General features: G+C 38.3%; 1 pseudogene; it reads left to right on the forward strand.

Annotated features, from left to right (window-relative positions):
• The first annotated feature begins 964 nt into the window (after nucleotides 1–964).
• LOC111184737 (C4b-binding protein alpha chain-like) lies at nucleotides 965–12,743 on the forward strand (annotated as a pseudogene).
• Nucleotides 12,744–22,704: the final 9,961 nt, after the last annotated feature.

Below are 22,704 nucleotides of genomic sequence, written 5' to 3' on the forward strand. Positions count from 1 at the left end.
GGGATAATTCAAAATTGTCTTCTAGTGAATGTTTTAAATTCCTTTTTTTCTAAATAATATTCAGTAGTACCTTGAATTCTCTTTCTAAATTAAAGCAAATTCATGGTGGATTTATTTGCTTTCCTTCCTCTCTGGGAAGGTTGAAATTTGGTTACGTTATGATCAATATTACGCCATAATTTACTCAGTTATCTCTGGTGAGAGTCAGCACTTTGGATTTTGAACTCTTACAACAGTCTGCAGCTAAGCTTGTTAGGAAGGTCGTTTACAGGCATTTGCCAAAACTCATTGTTTTCTTTTAATAAACATCGGCATATTTTCAATTATTACTTCCCGTTAAAGATAAAAATTATGCATGTAAACACTTGTCTTTTGCTGCTTTTGTCAGAGATATAACACAGGACTGGATGTATTTTTTGGCTGACGGAATACATTCTGAATATTCTTAAGGTCTTCAAGAATGTTCGTCTTATTTAACCACTTCCAACCACTTCAAAGTCTGGTGCATGCTTTTTCAGTGTTTCAGGCACCACTCTTCCCTCTTCTAATGGATTAGAATGGCACCAAAGGGTGACTCATTAGGTGTCTTAAGTAAATCAAGAATAACAAGAAGGAATATCCCACTCAAATATTGTCTGAGTAATTTTTTCAGGCCCATCTATATTCCTGATTCTTTTCATGCCTCTCTTTCCCCACTAGGCTTTAGAACTTCAGGAAGGAAACAACTTTCTCCATCAGTGTTTGTTCTGTTTGTGTTTTAATTTCATCCTGCTGTTGGCAGCCTAAACTCATAACCAAAGTCACAACTTTTCCTAATAGGCAGTGCTTCTCAGGAATGGCTTCCTCGCACACTAATTTCCAAACTCAACTGGACTTAATGCTTAGCTTGACCGAACTCAAGTTTTGCTTTGAAAGTTGCTGAAACCTCCCACTCTGAACCAAACTGCTTAAAAATAAAATCATTTGTTTATCTTTTTACTTGGAAATTAATTATTTACATTTCAAGATAGCAATTTCCCACTCCTGATACCCAGGTAGGGCCCCATGGGACTCCTGGACACAAAGCCTTTCTTTGTCCCTCATTTCTTTGATTACAAGGAAATAGGCTTCATTCAGCCTCCATGACCTTCCCTGAGTTCCAACGGGCAGATTCAAGCAGTTGTTAATTAGGGAAGGAAAGGGATCCAAGACCACGGAGAAACAAACAGTCAAGAGAAAAAGTAGTGCGGCCTTGGGGCAAGGTCCTGGCTCCCCATCAATGGATACACACAAAAATACCTTTGAGCTGTTTTGCAGCTACTGAAACCTCCTCCAGATGGGAGAAGTTAATGAAAGGTATGCTTCCCACAAGTATGTAGACTCGAGACCAGTTGGAACATGAAAGTTGATGATGCTGACTCCTACGTACCTCACCAACCAACCCATCAGAAGAATGTCCATGAGCTGATCATGCCCTCTTTGAACCATTACAATAAAACTTCTCACGGTCCTCTCCAAGTTGAGACACATAGTTTTTCAATGCAGGAGGCTGCTGTGTCCCCTTTGCCTGGCAAGCTATCCTTTTCTACTTCACCCAAAACTCTGTCTCCGAGATTCAATTCGGCACCAGTGTACAGAGAAGTTGAGCCTTTGGCATCACTCCTAGCACAAAAAGAAAAGATCAGGGTTACACTTCTAAATACTCTCAGAGTTCCAAAAGTCTACTTGCTCCTGGCATCAAATCTTGATGATAGCATTGTCAACTACAAGTTGGCACTTGCCATGGGCACTTGCCATCTACCTCTACAAAGATTGTCAGGTGCCACTGCAGCTGCTAACTTTCAACACCCCTTGAAAGGAGTTCAGGGTGGAGAGCAGAAATGAGGCACTCTGTGCTCTGGGAAAAACTGGGAGAACAGGTCTTCAGATAGTTAGATATTTTTAGGAGCTGATTTTATGAGACCAATTCTTGTATCTCCTCATATCTAGAAAAGCACTAAATTCCCTCATGGTGACATCTGCTCCTCGTGACTAGCAGTAACCCTCACAAGACCTCCTGCAAAAATATGTGTTTGATTGCATGTATTCCCTCTTCACCAAAATCACATATATACTGACCTTCCCCCCCACCTCGTTCGAGCAGTTTCTCAGAGCTATCTGAAATGCTGTCTCCCAGGCTACAGTCCTCATTTTGCCCCCAATAAAATTTAACTCACAGTTCTCACGTTGTGCATTTTTTAAAAAGTCAGCAACATTGAGATTTCTAGTGCACTTTTTGACTCAGCCCTAATTCTGCCCTCTTCTGCCCAGTTTCTTCCGAACTCAGAGTTCAGTACTGACCTGTATTTTACCCTGGGGCTTTGCTGACTGTTATGCAACTGAACTCCAGTTTGGAGAGTGCTGCTGCTAGTTCACTCTCTTCCTTCCAGATATTTTGGGTGACATCTGAGATTTTTGAGCTTCGGTTGGTGCACGATTGGTTGTCAACATTCACCATGAGGGCTTTGTTAGGGAGCAAGTCCCCAGTTCTGTACCTCTTTGGGATTCTGACCATGCTCCTCTGCCCCGCCAGCCTACATGGTGAGTAAAGTACTTGCTGGTTCTCAGGGCCCCAGGAAAGCAATTAGAGAAGTTCTCAGTTAATGGAGAGACGGTAGTTTATAGACCAGTCAATTGCAAATGCACTCATTCCATATTACACAAATGTACTCATTCCTCAGAATGGGAGAAAATATTTGCAAACGAATCAACGGACAAAACATTAATCTCCAAAATATATAAACAGCTCATGCAGCTCAATATTAAAGAAAGAAACAACCCAATCCAAAAATGGGCAGAAGACCTAAATAGACATTTCTCCAAAGAGGACATACAGATGGCAAAGAAGCACGTGAAAAGCTGCTCAACATCACTAATTATTAGAGAAATACAAATCAAAACTACAGTGAGGTATCACCTCACACCATTTAGAATGGGCTTCATCAGAAAATCTACAAACAACAAATGCTGGAGTGGGCGTGGAGAAAAGGGAACCCTCTTGCACTGTTTGTGGGAATGTAAATTGATACAGCCACTATGGAGAACAGTACGGAGGTTCCCTAAAAAACTAAAAATAGAATTACCATATGATCCAGCAATCCCACTACTCGGCATATACCCAGAGAAAACCATAATTCAAAAAGACACATGCACCCCAATGTTCATTGAAGCACTATTTACAATAGCCAGGTCATGGAAGCAACCTAAGTGCCCATCGACAGACAAATGGCTAAAGAAGATGTGGTACATATATACAATGGAATATTACTCAGCCGTAAAAAGGAACGAAATTGGGTCATTTGTTGAGACGTGGATGGATCTAGAGACTGTCATACAGAGTGAAGTAAGTCAGAAAGAGAAAAACAAATATCGTATATTAACGCATATATGTGGAACCTACAAAAATGGTACAGATGAACCGGTTTGCAGGGCAGAAATTGAGACACAGATGTAGAGAACAAACATATGGACACCAAGGCGGGAAAGCCATGAGGGGGTGGGGGTGGAGGTGTGATGAATTGGGCGATTGGGATTGACATGTATACAGTGATGTGTATAAAATTGATGACTAATAAGAACCTGCTGTATAAAAAAATTAAAAAAAGAATTTTAAAAGTATGATCAAATTGAAGTAATTTACACTACTTTGTGGGAGGTATAATAATTTGTTTTATTAATGTTAATTTCAATTAACAAATTGCTTTATCAATAGTATAATAAATTGTTTATTGACTTCCATTTTATTAATGGAACAATTGAATTCCAAAATATTTTCAAAGCATTTTATTTTTTTAGCTTATTTATCATTTCATTTTTAATGGAGTAGGTTGTTACTATTTTTATTAAGATATAATTTACATGCAGTAAAATTCACTTTTTTTTACTATACAGTTTTTCAAGATTTGACAAATGCATACAATTATATAACTACCACTATAATCAGAATATAGAACAGTTCCGTTACCCCAAAAAGTTCTCCCATGCTCCTTTATAGTCAATCCCTTCCCTCAGCCCCAACCTCTGACAACCACAAATCTGTTTCCTGTCCCTGAAGTTTTGCTTTTTCAGAATGCCATATAAATGGAATCATACAGTATATAGCCTTTGGACTTGGCAGAATGCATTTGGGATTCAACCATACTGTTGTGTGTATCAATAGTTCATTCCTTTTTATTAATGAGAATTATTCTGAACCACAGACTGAAGGACATTTTGGTTGTTTGGTTGTTTGCAGTTTTTACAACTGCAAGATTACAAACAAAGCCACCATTAAGCATTCACATATTTGAATCAGGATTCATGGGAGAGATTCAGCTTTCAGGTTCTAGGATTAGTGCCAACAGTTTCACAGGTGCTCTTTCCACACAATAAATCACCCCAGCACCTGATCTCAACCTTCCTTGGATACAGGATCTTCCAGGTCTCCAGGAGAGACTTCTTTTACTTCTTGCACAAAACTTCTTAAAATTCGCATTAGAGAAAGTCTCGATATCCCTTGTTTTCTCAGTACTTAAGAAATATGAGCAAGTCTGTAATATTTACCCATTGCCTTAGCTACATTTTTAAAAGAAACTTCTTCCTTACTTGAGGATTCTCAAAGCTTGAGTTTGCCTTTCTTCCCTCGTACATTTGCTGTAGTGTGGAGTACGCTCTTGACGTTTAAATGGATGGTCCCAGACAGAGACATTCGTTCTTACTTTGGTTCAGTATATTTTCAATTTCCTGGTAAGATGAAAATTTTACTGTTTCTGAAAATCACATAAATGACAGCTAAGGAGGAGAAAATGTCTACAGAGAATGTTCATGGATAAACTGAGAGATTTTGAAGTCATAAAATAGACTTGGCCTTTTTAGAGGTGACCCCAGCTTTAAGGACAGACAGTATGAGAAAATCCCAGTTAATAACCCACACATATCAGGTTCTGGATAGTCACCTCCATAATCCTCACTTCTTTCAGAAAGCATTTACCACGAGTTTCCATTTGGAAAGCAAATTCTCTAGTTCTTTCAACGTATTTAAAATGTCCCCCTTTCAGCAGCGTACTTATTGCATCAAAGGAGGTAAGGCATGGTTTTAGTTTTCATGCTAGTTTTATTTTATTGGAGGGTAATGACTACCTCTCCTCTATGTATTTGGGAGTGAAGGCTGTGAGGAGGCAGTGGAAAATAGTGAGAACTGTTAATTTTTCCATGAGATCATTTTTCCCTTGACATGCAATTTGATGCTTAACAATTTTTCTGAAAGTCAAAAGGAATACTATGTTCTCTAATTTTCACAGTGCTATAAATAATCCCTGACAAAGCATAATTGTATAAAAGAGATGCCATTTTTTTATACGTCTTTATTGGAGTATAATTGCTTTACAGTGTTGTGTTAGTTTCTGCTGTACAACAAAGTGAATCAGTTATATGCATACATATAACCCCATATACCCTTCTTCTTGACAAAGAGTTTTAATACTTTTAGGTTTATACTATTATTATTACTAGAGAAAAACAAAACAGCTGTTTTGTATGAATTCCTCGGGGTCTGCTCTAGTAAACAGATAATGAATTGTGGGGATGAAATGTACAGCATAGGGAATGTAGTCAACAATATTGTAATAACCTTGTATGGTGACAGATGGTAACTAGATTTATCATGGTGAGCATTTTGTAATATAAAGAAATATGTTGTGCACCTGGAACTAACATAATGTTGAGGTCGATTATCCTTCAATTAAAAAAAAGAGAATGAATTGCAAGTAACTTCACTTTCTTACATATCAATATGAGCTCACAAATGCTTATAATTTTTAAATTAGTTTATTATCCTCAGTGATTTTTTATTTCTAATCAATTGTCATATTTTTACTATCTATTAAGCAAAAATGAAACTGGAACTGTTACCACTAATTCTGAGAAAATTAACTAGAGTCTAAAGTTGTAAGTTATATGTAAAAAAGCTTTCTGTAAATGATATTTGATAAATGTAAAGTTTTATTTTTTGCAGTTTGGTAATGTTCATAAATTAATCAGCATTGAGAAGATTTGATAATACCTGTAGGACTCCATGGGGAAATGTGACTAGAACATTTTTATATTTTATATAAATGAACATCCATGCATTAAAGGTGATTTTTTAAATTAGAAAATATGATTTCTTTTTTTCCTATGGATAATTTAAAACATATACAAAGCTCCGTATACTTATTACCCAGCTTCAGCAATTATCAACTCAGGGCCATTCTTGTTTTATCCATATTCACATCCATTTTGCCCACTCTAAGCTATTTAGAAGGAAATCCTTTTACTTCTGAAGATTTTAGTATGTATCTTTAAAATCATTCTTTTTAAAAAATAATCACAAACCATTATCATATATAAAATTAAATAATAATTCTATAATATCAAGTATCTAGTTAGTGTTCAACTTTTCCTGATTGTCTTATTTATAAATGTTTTTGTAACTGTTTATTTGTTCAAATTAGAATCCAAATATGGTCTACACATCACAATTGTTTGATACATCTCTTAAGTCTCTTTTAACATATAGATCCCTTCCTTTTTTTTAATATGATTTTTTAAATCTGAGTTAATTTCTAAGGAGGATATGGAGGTACCTTTATTTTGGAGGCTTCTTCTGCAAAAAGATCAAAATATAGAAAAGGCTGAAAGTTAGGCAAAAGAGTCAATATAGGATTATAAACTTCTTCAAGTGTTTGACTGAGAATTGGACCTGATGATATTTTTACTTATTTAGTAAGTAATCACATTCTCGTGTGTGTGTGTGTGTGTGTGTGGTGTATTTATTCTACCAATCTTCCATGTTCATCTTTGAATTTCTTTTTCCATTTTGACTAAGTCAGTGAAGAAATGCCACATATCATTTGTCAAGAAATCTTGTGAGCTACTCAATTATTTTTTGGATAAACTCCTTCCTTTTCATTCCCTTAATAATTCCTTGATTGTTTATGGAATTATGTCTTTCACTCAGTCTGTTGTTTAAAACCTGTCATACTCAGATCCCAACTTTATAGCCTATCTCTCACACTTCTCCCCCATATGAGTCTCTAGTCAAATTAGCCTATTAACCAACCATAAATATTTCCATGTGTTTTTCTCCCTCTCACCCTTGCTAACATAATTCTCCCCCAATATAAAATGCCTCCCACCAGTGCAGTTACCTAATCCAATTCCAATTCCTCTCCCTAGGAGGCATTTTCCTGGCATATTTAACTCATGGTATTCTTTCTCTCTCTTCCTATAGTACATATTTTCTGCTTTCTTTTGACATTTGCCATACTCTGCCTGGTATTTTGACTTAACTATTTATATGTTATGCCTTAGTATCCTAATGAGATGCAAGTGTGCTCCTTATGTTCTCCATGGAGTTTAGACATAAGAACAACTATCTTATGTCTATTGTGTTAATAAAAATTGACGTCATATGAGGCTCAGAAAAGGCCATACTTGAGCTCTAGACTTTCTGTATAAGTAACAACATCACCTTCGCACAAATATGTATTTTGGAACTACCCTTTTCAGAGGAACATGTCTGTGGCATGGAGAGGTATGAAATGTGCTCCCTGCTCTCAAGATGCAAAAGTTAAAATAAAGATCTGTCCATCAATTTATCTATCTGTTGACACAGATACAGATCTGTCCATCTATCTGCTGACACAGACACAGACACAGACACACACACACACACACCACAATATAACTGCCAAATCAGTGAGACAGAAAATAGAATGTCATTAAGAGCACAGATTTTGGAGGCATACCTGACATACTTCATTCATTGAATGACCTTGTGTGATTTATTTGCTTAGTCTTTCTACTTATACTTTATTGATTAAGTTAGTCTGTTTCTTCATCTGTAAGTGAGGATGATAATGACACAAATAAGTTATTTTTTTCAGAATTAAATGGAATATTTTAAGTGAAGTGCTTGACACAGTACATAGATAGATACTCCTGTTATTACTGACAAGAGTTATACAGTTCAGAGAAACCAAAGATTGTTGTGTGCCAGGGGTAGTCAGGTATGTTCACAGGTACAATAATGTGATTTATAAGAAAAAAATATTTTTTGGTCATTCAGAAAATATGTATTTTGTCTTCATCCATGGTTCCTGGCTCACAGCTCCCAAAACCCTGATAATATCCTAAGTAATGAGGACAACAAAGGTGTCTTTTGTTATATTAATGACCTAACTTTGGGACACCACCTAAGGATGGTGGCTGGAGGTTGAATCAATTGCTAATGGAAATTGATTTAAGTAATCATGCCTATGTAATAAAGCCTCCATAAAACCCCAAAAAGATGGGACTCAGAGAGCTTCTGTATTGGTGAATACGTGGAGGTGCAGGGAGAGTGGTGCCTGGAGAGGGCATGGAAGCTCTGTGCCCCTCCCACACACCTTGCCCTCTGCATCTCTTCCATTTGGCTGTTCCTGAATCTAGCAAGTAAAATATTTCTCTGATTTCTGTGAGCTGCTCTAGCAAATTAATTGAACCCAAGGAGGGGGTTGTGGGAAACTCTGATTTATAGCCAGTTGGTTAGAAATGCAGGTAACAACCTAAACTTGAGACTGGCTTCTGAAGTCCAAGGAGGAGGCTGTTGGAACCTCTAATCTATAGCCAGTCAGTCAGAAGCACAGGTGATAACCTAGGCTTGTGACTGGCATCTGAAGCGGGTATTGGGGGAAGAAGTCTGGTAGGACTGAACCCTTAACTTGTGGGGTCTGACACTATCTCTGGGTAGATAGTGTCAGAATTGAGTTAAATTGTAAGATACCCAGCTAGTGTCTGAAGAATTGCTTGTTGGAAGTGTGGGGACACCCCCATTTAAATTGGGTCCAAGAACATCACAAAGAACAAAAAAGGAGGGAACTGAATTAGATGGGGAGGGGGATCAAAGGGATGGTCAGGAGAAAAGACTGTGTAAGTAAAGATACAGATGTGGGAACATAGGGCAGACAGGAGAATGCTTTCTGAGCATGAGTTTTCAATGGGAAAATCCAGGAAGAAGTTTCAGTGAGAAAATCCCAGGGTTACTATATGGCTTTAATCTTTTATTTATAGAAGATGCAAAACTATGAAAGTTTTTCCAGTCCCAATAAGACATCTTCCTTAAAATCTCTTTCCTTAAAATTATCTGTATTTACCAATGTATGAAAATTCTCCAACAAGGTTTTATGACATTTGATATAATGTCTTTGATATTGACTAATTCTTATTTCATTATCCAAGTAATTAAAAAAAGTTTACTAGATTCTCTTCTATAAAAATTCAAAAAAAAATTTCAAAAACACAGAGTACTCTTGGGATTGGTGGATAAGGAGGTACTTGAGGTTTCTGGATTTCCACAGCCCTTATAAGTTTTCACAGAACAATGTCTCTTGATCACAAATGTTTCTTTAGTAACTTAAGTTAAAAAAAAAAGACTCCTCCATTTCTGACTCTAAGCTTTATTATGGAAGGTCCTCCATGGTCCCCAAGTAGCCCATTCTCTCAACTGAGGCAGCATATTGCCAAGAGCATGGTCTGTGTGGAGCAGAACTGCACTGAGTCAGCCCCTCCCTCATTGTGTGACCTTGGTCAAGCTACTTCACCTCTTTATGTTTCCTCATCTATAAAACTCGGATAATAATGATGCCTACCTCATAAGATTGTTTAGGAGAATTAAATGAGTTAAAGTATTGCCTGACACACTATAGTAAATGCTTATACACACATTCCATTAAATATTTAAATTTATTGAAAAAATAGTTCTATACAAGTTCTCTTTCCCCCATATACCCATACATATACCCACTTTCCTTAATTTCCAGGCACATGGTAATAGAAGGGCACACTCCTACTTTGTGAATTATTCCAAGTTATCTTATGGGCAATGAAATTGATTGGGAAGGATGAAAGTCTTCCAATAGATCACCTTAGTTGAATGCTGTTTTGTTTAATGAGTCAGAAAAAACACTCTCTTCTTCACTCTCTCTTTCACCCTCAAAGGTTGCAGTTCATCATGTGGAATTAAACATGGACACTTTAGATATACTAGTGAACAAAAATTATTCAATGCTGTGGTCGAGTATGAATGTCAGAAAGGATATATTCTGGTTGGAGAGGCTAAAATGTCCTGCACTCTTTTACAATGGTCATCACTGGCTCCTCAGGGTAAAGGTAATCCCAGTTCCCTGGGACAGAATAGCACTAAGCTGATAGAACAACTGTGGAGTGGTTCAGAAGTGATTCTGAGAGAAAGCGTCCTCCCAGGCAGAGGTAGAGTTGTCATGAGCATGTGCTTGAGCCTGACAGAGGTCCACTGTGGTTTAATTCCAAATATCCAAGAAAGAGCATCCTCAGATTCTTATACAGCCTGGAACCTTTCATGGGAGAGTTGACCGATGGGGTTGACCTCTTTATTGGGAGAGCAGCTATTATAGCAGAATAAGGCAAATGTTCCTAAAGGTTACTTACATCATTTCACTCATAATAACTCCAGAAGCTGAGCTGCTGTCACTGTTTTCATTTTACAAAGGGGAAAACTGAGGCCAGAAGAGGGGTCCTTTAGTGCAGAAATAAAGAGCTCAGAACAACCCCTGGGTTTTCACTCTGGCTCTGCCACTTAAAAGCTGCTGTGCGACTTGGGGCAAAGCATTAAGCTTCTCTGTGTCTCAGTTGCCTCATCTCTAAGATGGAGATAGCCATGGTGCCTCCCTCACAGAGTTGCTGAAAGCTTACATGAAATAATGTGTGTAATGTGTTCGGCATGTAGGCGACTGCAGCCAGAGCTCAGATAGTTGCCAGCATTGGTAGAAGTAGTAGTCATCGTGGATCATAGTGTAGAAAGAAAAGATAGAATTCAGCAATATTTTTAACCGCTTTTTAATGATATTATCAGTGTTAAAATGTGTTCTCTCTGAGACACTCAAGATGCTAAGAAAATGTGTCTTGATTACAGCTCTGTGCCTAAAACCAGAAATAATAAATGGAAAGCTGTCTGTGGAGAAGGATCAGCCCTGAAACTGTCACCATCAAGTGTGACCCTGGCTATAAGATGGTTGGTTCTCAGAATATCTCTTGCTCAGAGAAAAAATCTCGGAGTCTGGATGTGCCCAAGTGTGAGAAGGTGAATAATATTCAATGAATTTTATGTCATATGACACCTCAAAATAAATAATAGGAAAATAAGATGGCTCATAAAATAGGAAGGAAATAATATGTCCTAAAGGACTATCTCAGTTGTGGGGTTAATTTATAAAGTGTTTACTGGCTCTTTCCACCTTATAACAGGTCCTTCCAGGTATGTGAACATGAAAGTCTTATTCACCAGATATCTAGCCTTTGGTTTTTTCTCCAATAAATGATGTGCTTTTGCTCCATTTCTGGTTGGTCAGCAGAACTAACATACTCGTTGCTCTTTTGGATGTTTTTTTGGGATTCCCTTGCCGCTTACACTCTCTCTATGCTTGACACTGATACTGATTATTACTTAAGTACAGATATGGATTCACCTCTTAGGGAAATATTTTGCTAGGATCCAAAGTATTTTTCCGGAGTTTCATGCCCATCAATAAGTCCTGGGGTTATCCTTCATGTTCCAGTCTTCCTTCTGCCACAAGACTTCCTGAAGAAGCACACCCTTTACAAGAATGGGGAAACTTTCTGAAATCACACTTTTGGTTTCTTCTTTCAGGTAGGCACTGAAGATTGTGAGATAGTCTTGAAAGGCCAAAAACTCATACAGTGTATTTCAAGTCCCCAGGACTCAAAAGCATTCCTGGAGTTACATAAATTGTCTTTGGAGATTGAAAAACTGGAGTGACAAAGAAACAAAGAGAAAATTTATTGAGGCTTTCTCTTGGATACACACTCAAGAAAGAAGTTACAGTATCAACATACTTCACTATGCAAGAGAGTTCTTGCCACACTTGCACAAAATACAGTATCTTTTACCTTACTAACTTTTACAGTTGGGTCTTTCTTATTATCCTTTGAATAGCTGTAGAATCTGTAGTGATGCTCATTCCTGATGCTGATAATTCATATCGTCTCTCTTTTTGCTTCCTGACCAGTCTGCCTTGGATTTATCAATTTTATTGATACATATTTTGTGGCTTAGAATGTGACACTTGCTAAATGTTCCATGTGTTCTTGTAAAGATTGTGTGTTTTGCTGCTGAGAGGCACTTCCTATAAATGTCAGTTAGGTAAAGTTGGTTGCTAATATGGTTCCAGTCTTCTCTTTCCTTGCTGATTTGCTCTCTACTTTTTCTATCACTTATTGGGAGAAAGTGTATCAAAATTCTCATTGTAGGTTTGTCTATTATTCCTTGCAGCTTTTAGTTTTTGCTTCATGTATTTTGAAGTACTGTTAGTAGGGGCATAAATGTTTAGAATTTGTATGTATTCTTGATAAATTGATTCTTTTATTATTATGCAATAAACTTCTTTATCTTTCATTATGTTCTTTGTTCTCAAATACATTCAAACATAATTTGTCTGATATTAATATAACCATTTAAACTTTATTTTTCTGTAAATTTCTGGAATAAATTCTGAGAGGTAAAAGTGTGTAATTTTCACTAGCTACATTTAAAAAGTAAAAATTTGAAATTAATTTCAATAATATATTTTATTTAACCCAAGTTTTTGAAATATTCTCATTTTGACATGTAATCAATGTAAAAGTTATTAGTGTTATATTTAACATTCTTTTCTTCATACCATATCTTCAAAATGCAGTATATATATATATATATATATATATATATATATAGCTAATAACTGTCATATTATACAAAGCAATTCCAGATTTTCCGCAATGTGGATGTTAATAAATATTAAAATAAAATATGTGTTCGTGTTTTCATAATTCTAGTGATTGTATTTGACTTTTTTTTTTTTTTTTTTTTGCGGTACGCGGGCCTCTCACTGTTGTGCCTCTTCCCGGACCGGGGCACGAACCCGTGTCCTCCGCATCAGCAGGCAGACTCTCAACCACTGCGCCACCAGGGAAGCCCTGTATTTGATCTTTTTTAAGTATACCTTAGAATCTGGAAGCCATAAAGAAGAACATTGCAAGAATGCAATGCCAGGTACAAGAGAGGAGTATGTTTACCTGTGAGTAAGTTATGGAATATTACAGGAATGCTAATACTTGAAGTTAAGGAGTAATCGAGATTAAAATAACTCAATGCTCTAATTCTTCCAGCTCTTGAAAATTCACACAGTAATGGTGTGTTACCCAGATTTTAAATATTGAGCTCCTGATTCGGAAACCATTTCTATAATTTTGTACAAAAGTGACAGACTTTTATCCCAAGCCATACAGAACAGCTGTTTTGTGCCATAGACACCAGTGCAGATTTGGGGAACTAGAGATGTTGCAGGACATGACTCAGGCTTCTGAAGGGCCCTGGTAGGGGTGGGATGAGTAGATTGAGTAAGTACACCGCCTCTGATCAGACAGCTATTTAGAAGAAGCCTCTTGTGGCAGATGGCAACAAATGGCCACAGGTGTTTTCTGTCCTTATATCTATATCTTTAATAATTCCTCCCATTGGAGGTAGAGGCTTTCTTCATCCCTTGAGTTTGGGCTGCTTTGTCATTTGCTTTGGCCAATGGGACAAAAAATAGCAAATATGATATAAGCAGAGGCTTGCAAATCACTGTGCATTAGGATCTCCCTGTTGCTGTTCTTGGAACCCTATGTCCACCACTGGGTGAATAAATCCAGGCTAACTTGCTGGCTGATGTAAGATATAAGCTTCTTTGTCTCAGCTGATAGAAGACATGTGAGGCCATGGCAACTAGTCAGTCTCCAGCCAACTCACCAACTGACCACAGGCACATGGGAGCTAGTCTAACTGAAATCAGCCGAGCTTTGGCCATACCAGAAAAACTGCCCAGAAGAATCCTTGCTTATATATAGTTGTTTTAGACAACTACATTTTGGGATTGTTTTGCAGAAAAAGCCAATCAAAATACTCTTCTAATGTGCTTGCAGTTTGTTAAGCTAAGCCACAGAAAGGATTAAAGTTATCAACTTGGCAGTTATGTCAATTTTTCAACCCCAGACATGTTGCAGGGCTTATTATATGTGGGACAGATTCAGCTTACAAAGGACTGACGTAGCCTTTGACACATGAAGTAATTCACTTTTTGTTGTTTTGATCAGGTGGCCCTTGGTCTGGCCTTTGTGATAGACTACTCAAGGAAAAATGACAGAGACCTTGGAGGAAGAGGCTGAAGTACTCACCCGATGCATTCTTTCCAACACATGGGAGTAAACCCCAACTCAGGACTTGAGTGGGGATGGAAAGGAAGGGTGATAGAAGGCTCGTTCTCCTAATGCTGCTACATACCCTCTGATACCAAGAGCTTCTCTCTGTAAGGGTGTGAGAGAAATGCCACAGTGAGACAGCAGACTTCTCCATGGTCCTAACAAATCAGGCCAAGCAAGGAAGTAGGAAACAAGAAGGGTTTCATAGATGCTACATGCAATACCCTGGGAGAGCAGTGGTTCAGGGTGAGGACAATGAGGGAGATAAGGCTATGTCTCAAAATAACAATTATAGAGAGATTAGCTCAAGATGACAGAGTAGAAGGGTAATAACTTTGTATGATGACGGATCATAACTGGTCTTATTGATCATTTCATAATTTATAAAAGCATTAAATCACTATGTTGCACACATGAAACTAATATAATATTGTATGCTAATTATAACTCAATTTAAAAAATCCTTTATAAAAATAGAAGCAGCTGCAAGAACTTGATGGGGTCCTTCCTTGGACCACAGGGAAGTTGGGAGGAGCTAGGTTGGCTTTCATAGCAAATAATCCCCAAATTTCAGGGGCTTTACAAACAAGATTTATTTCTTGCTATCACTGCATACCCATCTTGGGTTGGCAGGGGGAGCTCTGCTCCGGGACCTAGGCAGAAGAAGCTTCTGCTGTAGGGGGAAGGAACAGGACAATCACGCTGGCTCGTTAAGACTGCACCTTTTACTGGCAGAAGCAAGACACTTTAAGGGACCTTTAAAGGGAACAAAGAACTATCCTACTCTGTGTCTGGAAGGAGAAGAATCAGAATCATTGGTGAACCACACTAATGACTACCTTAGTAGGACTACAGAAATTTCCAGCAAATTCTGTATATCACATATGCTCATTCTTTTTGGGTTTCTTGTGCATGCCAATCAAGGGCAATTTCTTAGCTGGTCACACATGAAGCAGAGACTATTTTAACAAAAATAGATGGAGAAGCACAGTCAAGGGGAGTCAGGAGGATGTACGGACAAGAAGATTCAACAGGAAGGGTATGAACTGCTGTTTGGGCCAAGTTTATCTGTAAAAGCAATAAACTGAACATAACTCAAATGTTTATCAATAGAGGACTCATTTCAACTATAGTGCGCTTATAAACAGTGCACTTTATTCATTCACTTATTCACTGAATATTCATACAGTGCCAACTATGTGCCAGACACTGTCCTACGCACTGAAGATAGAGCAGTGAATATTAAAAAGCCATTAAAGGGCTTCCCTGGTGGCGCAGTGGTTGAGAGTCCGCCTGCCGATGCAGGGGACGCGGGTTCGTGCCCCGGTCCAGTAGGATCCCACATGCCGCGGAGCGGCTGGGCCAGTGACCCATGGCCGCTGAGCCTGCGTGTCCGGAGCCTGTGCTCCGCACGGGAGAGGCCACAGCAGTGAGAGGCCCGCGTACCACACACACACAAAAAAAAGCCATTAAAGTTAAATGCAGCTATTAAAAAGAGTGAGGTGTACTTATATGCACTGATGTGGAAAGATATCTAAAATGTATAAAATGAAAAAAGCATGTTGCAGGACAGCATGTATCATAGGATTCCATTTGTGTAAGAAATTCTTATACATCTATATATATTGCATACACATATACACAAACAATCTTATAGTGATTATCTCTGGGGTATGTATTTGGGAGATGGTTAGGAAGAGAAAGCATTTATTTAACATTCTGTATTTAGGTAATGTGAGCATGTTTGTATATGTAATATATAACAATAATCATAATTTTTATATAAACTTATAAAGTAATAGTAATAGAAAACAGTATAATTCCAAAGACCAACAAAAATTACATTTGACTGCTAAAGAAAGTAAAGACAAATAGAAGGCAGTAGCTGAAGCAGGATGTCAGGTTAAGGGATAAATTGCTGATAGACAGATGTGGCATAGAGGAGACTGGGATGGGAGAGTAGCCCAAGTTTCTCGGTGATAAAGCCATAGAGGAAGAGATTCAGAGCTCAGGCAGAGAAAGTAACCTCAGGTATGAGGATGGACATCTCCCTTTAATGGGAGGAAAAAGGAAAGAATGGATGAGGATGCTGCTTGGTTGTATATGAAACATCCTTTATTACAGCTTCTGTTTTCCCACTGAAGTAAAAAGTAAGCACACCTCCTCAAAGAGAGGGAAGAAGTAGGGAGGTCTGCATTTCAAGAAGGGTAGAGAAGGATTAAAAATGTTGTAGAAAATGTAAGAGCAACCTTATTGAAGAGGGAATTTCCAGAGGGTCAGAGTTGAAGGCCCGGGTGAAGTTGGTGTCATAAATTTATAGTGGTACCATTCTGCTTAATTTTATGTTTTTGTTTTTCCCCAGAACTCTGTTGGCATAGAACAACTGAGCCCTGATTCATTTAAGCGTGGGATTTTGTTAGATGCATGTGTTGAAAGGACAAAGGGACAAACAGTTTAAGATACTGATAAAAGATTGAAATGTGCACCACTGACTCTCTATCTGAAGAGGGGTTGATGATGTTGCTAAAAGATCTCAGTATCAGGAGACCATTCAGAGTGAACAAACTGGAAAGACAAAAGGATGTGGTCACAAAATGACATATTTGAATTCTTTATTCTTTAGGTGAAACAGTTCTGGGTAATGACAAAGTCTAGGATGGCCATTGGAGAGGGTGCTGAATGTCACTGAGTGAGGAGCATGTCACTGCAGATACAGAGCTTGAGGAACTGAGAGGCCAGGCCCTCGCTCAGGTCATTTCCTGACCTTATATCTCCCAATTTGGGAGCCAGGGCCAGGGAGCAGAGGTGGAGATAGAGTGATGGCAGGGAAGGAAGGTGAGGCATATTTGGCAAAGCATAATTCAGGTATTCCTGAGTCCCCCGGACATACTGCTATTTATTGCCACTCAATCCCTGTGTGGTCTCTAATAATGAGATCACTGGTCCCCTGGAGATCAGTGTTCTTTGCCTTAGCTCCTATCTCCCAGGACCTGAAATTCCATCACTGGCCTGATTGATCACTGCTCCAGGTCGTCCAAAGGCGAGGGCTCAGATATTTTGCTATAACTCTGTTCCTTTATCATGCCATTTACTAGGTCTAGTTTGTGGCCATAGTGTATTCGCAATGGGGTACCAAGAGAGGATCAAGCCTACTCCCTCCAGGAGGTAGTAACACTTGAGGACCGATTAGCAGAGGTTCTGCTGGAGATGTTTTCCCTCTCTCACGGGTTCTGCTTTTCACAGCCCTCTCAACCCTCCCAGGTCTGCCCCTATTCCAAACTTCAGAATTTGTATGAGAGTGTAATCTAAAGTCATTGTAAAGCTTGCTATGCAATTTCTATCTTTTGTGAGTAATATGGGTTCTTGGGATGATTAGAAGAGACGGTATTTTTAGTGTCCAGCCTGGTGGGGAAGGTGGAAGAAATTAGTGGTTATCTGCGTGGAACCTAACATTCCTGCTGCTAAGGATCACAGAATGGTTCTGAATACTATTTGGGAGCATGTCTAACCAAGGCGTCTTCGCTAATGCTATTATTGCTTTTTTCTCCCAAAGTAAAGAGGATCATGGTAAGCCATATTTGATGACTGCTTGCCCAGAACCCATTTAGGGATAATCCAAGCAATTAGGGTGCACTTCGAAAACGCTGAGCAGAACCCAGTGGGTCTCTGGTGACGTACTTACAACTGACATCCTTCAATTCACATTAACATGTGACACGTGCACCCAGGCCAGGAATGCATTTGCCTACCCTTACCCACGTGTCCCAGGAAAACCATCACATTAGATTTCACAATAGAACAACCACCCCTCCAGCCTACAATACCATTTTAGTGGTGTAGCTACCAGAGATGCAACCAGTAGCCTCAGTACTTGACCACAATTTGCTATTCAGCTTTGTCATGTGGAAGGCCAGATAGCTGAATGTCTCTTGCAGTGTAATTCCTGGCATTCCTGAAGGCCATATCTAATCACAGATAATCAGAGTAACAGTGGTGGTAATGTCTAAAAAGAATGTCATTCAGATTTATAGGCACTACCGAACATTCTCTCTTAAGTATAAGGTAGGTATTCTAGATGTAACTCAGGGTGAAAAGTCTGCTTGTGTGCTTTATACTAAGATCCTATCAGTCAGTTGAAGAATATATATATATATATATATATATATATCTCATACAGGTATTATCACAAATACACCCTGTGATTATTGGTGACTGTTAAAGCTATTGATTGTATATTAAAATTTTTTAAACATTTAAATAAGTAGAGAAATAGTTTGATAGTCAATATAAATATTGAGAGTACATTATACAGATGACTTTATGGAAAACATAATTTTTCATCCAAGAAACATCTCATAAATTAAGTAATTAATATATGGGCAGAATATAAGGCAGAATAATAGATTAGATTGTATCAAAGCGATCATTTTTGTAAAATTGCTTGATACAGTGTCACTCATTGTGTTAAACAAAATGACCTTTGATGGCTGAATTGAATTATTTTATTTCATTTAGGCCACTACATTTTAAAGAGCAAGTTCTATAAGGAACTCACCAAAACAAATAGAGGGGAATGTCAAAGCTGGCCACTTCAAATGTGACAAAAAAAGAAAAATTCTAAATCATATGTAACATTCATGATATATTGTCATCAATGTGAATATAATCACTTATTATAAGACATATGAAGGGGAGAAAAAATTGTTAAGGAAAAATGAAGTAGCCCCCAAATATCTTGCTCTTCTTCTCAGGTCAATTGAAAGTGAAGACCTACGAAGTATCACAAAGAAGTGATTCAGTAAGCATAGGAGCAATTGAGCAGCTGGCAGTGCTGATAAATTCTTGTTCCTACATGAGAATATCAAACTTAAAAAATTTGACTATTAAATATTCATAATGTATTTGAAATAATTATTAAACTGATCTGGGTTAAAATCTAATTTTTTCCTGCAGCATCCAAATGCATTCCATGATACTGATAGTAAGTGTTTGTCTCCATTTGTTCAAATATTATACTTTAATACTTGGCCATTTGGCATTAGCGCAAAATGTACGTTTGATGTATCCTTAGAGATGCACTTTACAAAGTGGTACACTTCTAACTTAAAACCAAAATTCCAGGTTTTCCAGGCATAGTTCATTCTGATTCCAGGGGACACCTTGCCATTTGTATAACTTTAGCTCCCACTGCTCAAAATCTACATCAAAATTCATTTTAAAAGCTCTCTTCAGGGTTCTCCACATCTTTGTTCACTAAACAGCGTCAGACAAAATGTATGAACAGATCCTGGAATAATAAAGACTCCTAAAAATATTTCACACAATAGTTGATGACTATATCCACAAAATTGACCTTTGTAAGTATGACTGATGATAATTTTTAAATAAACAATACTGTAGTTTCAAATAAATTGCTGTGCCACATTCAATGTAATGTTAAGAATACAGAATCTGGAATCCACTGCCAATTCAAATGATGGGTCCTCCATCTACCTGCTGTGTGTCCTAACATTTTTGTGTCTCAATTTCCTTATTCATAAAATGAGGATTTAAAACTTATTTACCTTATAGAGTTGTGGCTACTAAAGAAACAAATATTTATAGACCACGTATTCTGCACTTTTACAATGAGGTGAAAAAAGCAGACAAATGTTGCTGCCTTGTGGAATTTATATTCTGGAAAGAAAAAATAGAGAATAAGCACAATAAGAAAGTAAATAGGAAGAAAAATAGGATGATAGATGAGTGGGCACCAGAGTCAAGCAAAACTGATTTCGGGTCATCAAGCGTTTTAAAGTTAAGAAAAGGTAGTTAGTGACAGGGTATAATGGAGGGACAAAGTCCAAGAGGAAGACAGAGAAGGGAAATAAGAGAAGTATGTCCACGAGAGCTAAGAGTGCCATATGAGAATATGGTTATAGACAGAAATAATCTGAGGAGAAATACGTTGGGGTTACACAGAATGCCTTCCACCTAGGTCAAGTGGGATGGGAGGTTATCCAAGGGTGGGTCAAGTGACAGGTGTGGAGCTATGCCATCTCTACATTCTACAACAAGAAGTCATAGGATGGCTGCTGTGAACACTACCTTAGAAACCGAGCAGATGGCTCTAGAAAATGCATAACCTCTGCCTCTAAAAGGGGGGAAAAGATGAAAACAAAAAAAAAACCCAGAGGATTTATATTACAATTCTAGAAAAAACATGGCCACATATTTTTAGTTTTTTGCTCCATAAAAGTGGTTTTCCTTCTAACCGTTCTCTTTCCCTCTTCCATTGGCTCCGACCATCTCTGATAAGGAACTATAAGATGGCAGTCAGGACACAGGGGACAATACACCCCGGAGGTTCTGGTTGACCTTCCTTGTGTTGCTGTTTTTCTTGGCCTTACTTTCCTGTTGTTACACGCTGACCACTACCCACCAGTGCTAGCTCCGATTTCCTTCCTGGATGGTCACCACCATGTTGATTCTACTACAGTACTGCTCTGGTCACAGCTCTCAGTTTCCATCCTGCTAGAGGCTCCTGCTGCATCCAGTTTCTCATCAACAACCCCACCACTGAGATCTGCAGTTCTCTTCACTCCAAGTGAATGAACATTTCCACAGGAAGTGTCACATCTTGTAGTCCAATTTAGATAATCCAACCTCTAAGCAATCATATTTCATTTGATCCCTGAAAGGGAGCCTAGCTGTCTAAAAACATCTAGCCCCTTCTGTCTTTGACCAAATTCTCCTACAGACTGAGTCTGGGTGAGGGATATTTGTGATATACCCCCTCGTGATAGAACTTGAAATTTCCTCCTACCTCTGAGCAATGTTCTTGGCAGTGTTAATCATTTTTTAATGTAGATAGTAAACCTAGGCATCCAGGAACCTTACTCTCAGTTTCCATCAATTCTTATGGCATTGACCATAAAAGGACTAAATGGTTTGTCTAGATGTCCCAGAGTTCCTACAAAAATATATAAATCAGGTCCCACTATAACTCCTGATACAAAAGATATTTAAGCAACAATCAAAGTCCAATGGGAAATGGATGTTAATTAAGTATGTTAAGGTATGCTAATGGCTATGACAAATAAGCTCTTAAATTTCAGTGGTTTAATAAGTTGAAGCTTCTTTCTTCATTTTGTAAATTCCAAAAAGGTCATTCCTGGTCAGCTTTCCTCCAGGCAGTGATTTGGGGACTTGGGCTCTTGCACTTGTGTCTCCATCATTTTCAACAGGTGGTTTCCAAAGTCGCCCTATTTATCTGCATCAAACTGTCAGGAGGGAAAAGAGAGAATATAAAGAAAGTAGGCTCACGTCTTAACCACCTCTTCCCGAAAGAATTATACCTCACCTATGCTCATATTCCCTTGTCTTTAAAGCTGTCTGAGCAGCTGCTTCATAGCTAAAACTGGTTTCTAAGAAAGAGGATTACAGATCTTTGGTGGGCAGTGAGCCTTCTCTGCCACACTTCCGGTGAGTCAGATTTTCATGGTTCTGGATCTTTCCTCAGGAGTACTGTAGCCTGGGCCCAAGTGCAAAGTACATAGATGATACTAAAAGTGTTCCAGAGTTGGAAAATGGCAGGGTAGTTATGGCAGAGGGTGGGTGGGACTGCCTACTTGACACCTACACTTGGAAATCTCATAGGCATCTCAAATTTAATGTGTACCAAGAGGAGTTCTTTACCTCCTCTGTCTGCCATGCCTGACCCGTAGATATTGTTAAAAAGAAACAACAGGACCCAAATGGAGTCAGCTGTGCTAAGCTCTGTGTCAGTAAACCAAGTCTTAATACTTAACCTAGCTGCATTTTCAGCCCCTGCCAGGAATGTGACTTTTAACCAGTTAGTCTTGAATTTCCTGGTCAGTACTAGTGAGGTAATCTGCCTTCTCCCAAAGGAAGGTGACCTTGTCTGAAATAGTCCTTTTTTTCCTGATGATGTCCTTGTCTCATGCCCCTTTTGACTATAAAAGACTTCCATTTCGTACGGCTCCTCAGAGCATCTTTCTATTTACTAGATGGGATGCTGCCCTATTCATGAATTGTTGAATAAAGTCAATTAGATCTACAAATTTACTCAGTTGAATTTTGTTAACACTACCGAATCTCTCCCCTTCCCATCATGACTATGTTCGTATATAATATTATCACTTGCCCAGGGCCCAAGTAAGAATCTTAGGAGCCACCCTTGGTTTCTTCCCTGCTTTCCGATTCTCAATTGAACCTAGTCTCATATTCTGTTGAGTCTACTTCCAAAGTACATTTCTGTCTCTTCCACCATTTCTCTAGTCCAAACCATCATTATCTCTGATTTATAATAACTACAGTAGCTTCCTAACTGTTCTTCCTACTTCTACTCTTGCTCTCTTTAACTCATTTTCCACTGAGAAACCCAGAGACCTTTTTAAAATGCAAATTTTATTC

The sequence above is a fragment of the Delphinapterus leucas genome, chromosome 1 (assembly GCF_059928025.1).
Source record: "Delphinapterus leucas isolate spDelLeu-1000000601 "Yukka" chromosome 1, BTC_Dleu_Yukka2, whole genome shotgun sequence".
Taxonomy (NCBI): Eukaryota; Metazoa; Chordata; class Mammalia; order Artiodactyla; family Monodontidae; genus Delphinapterus; species Delphinapterus leucas.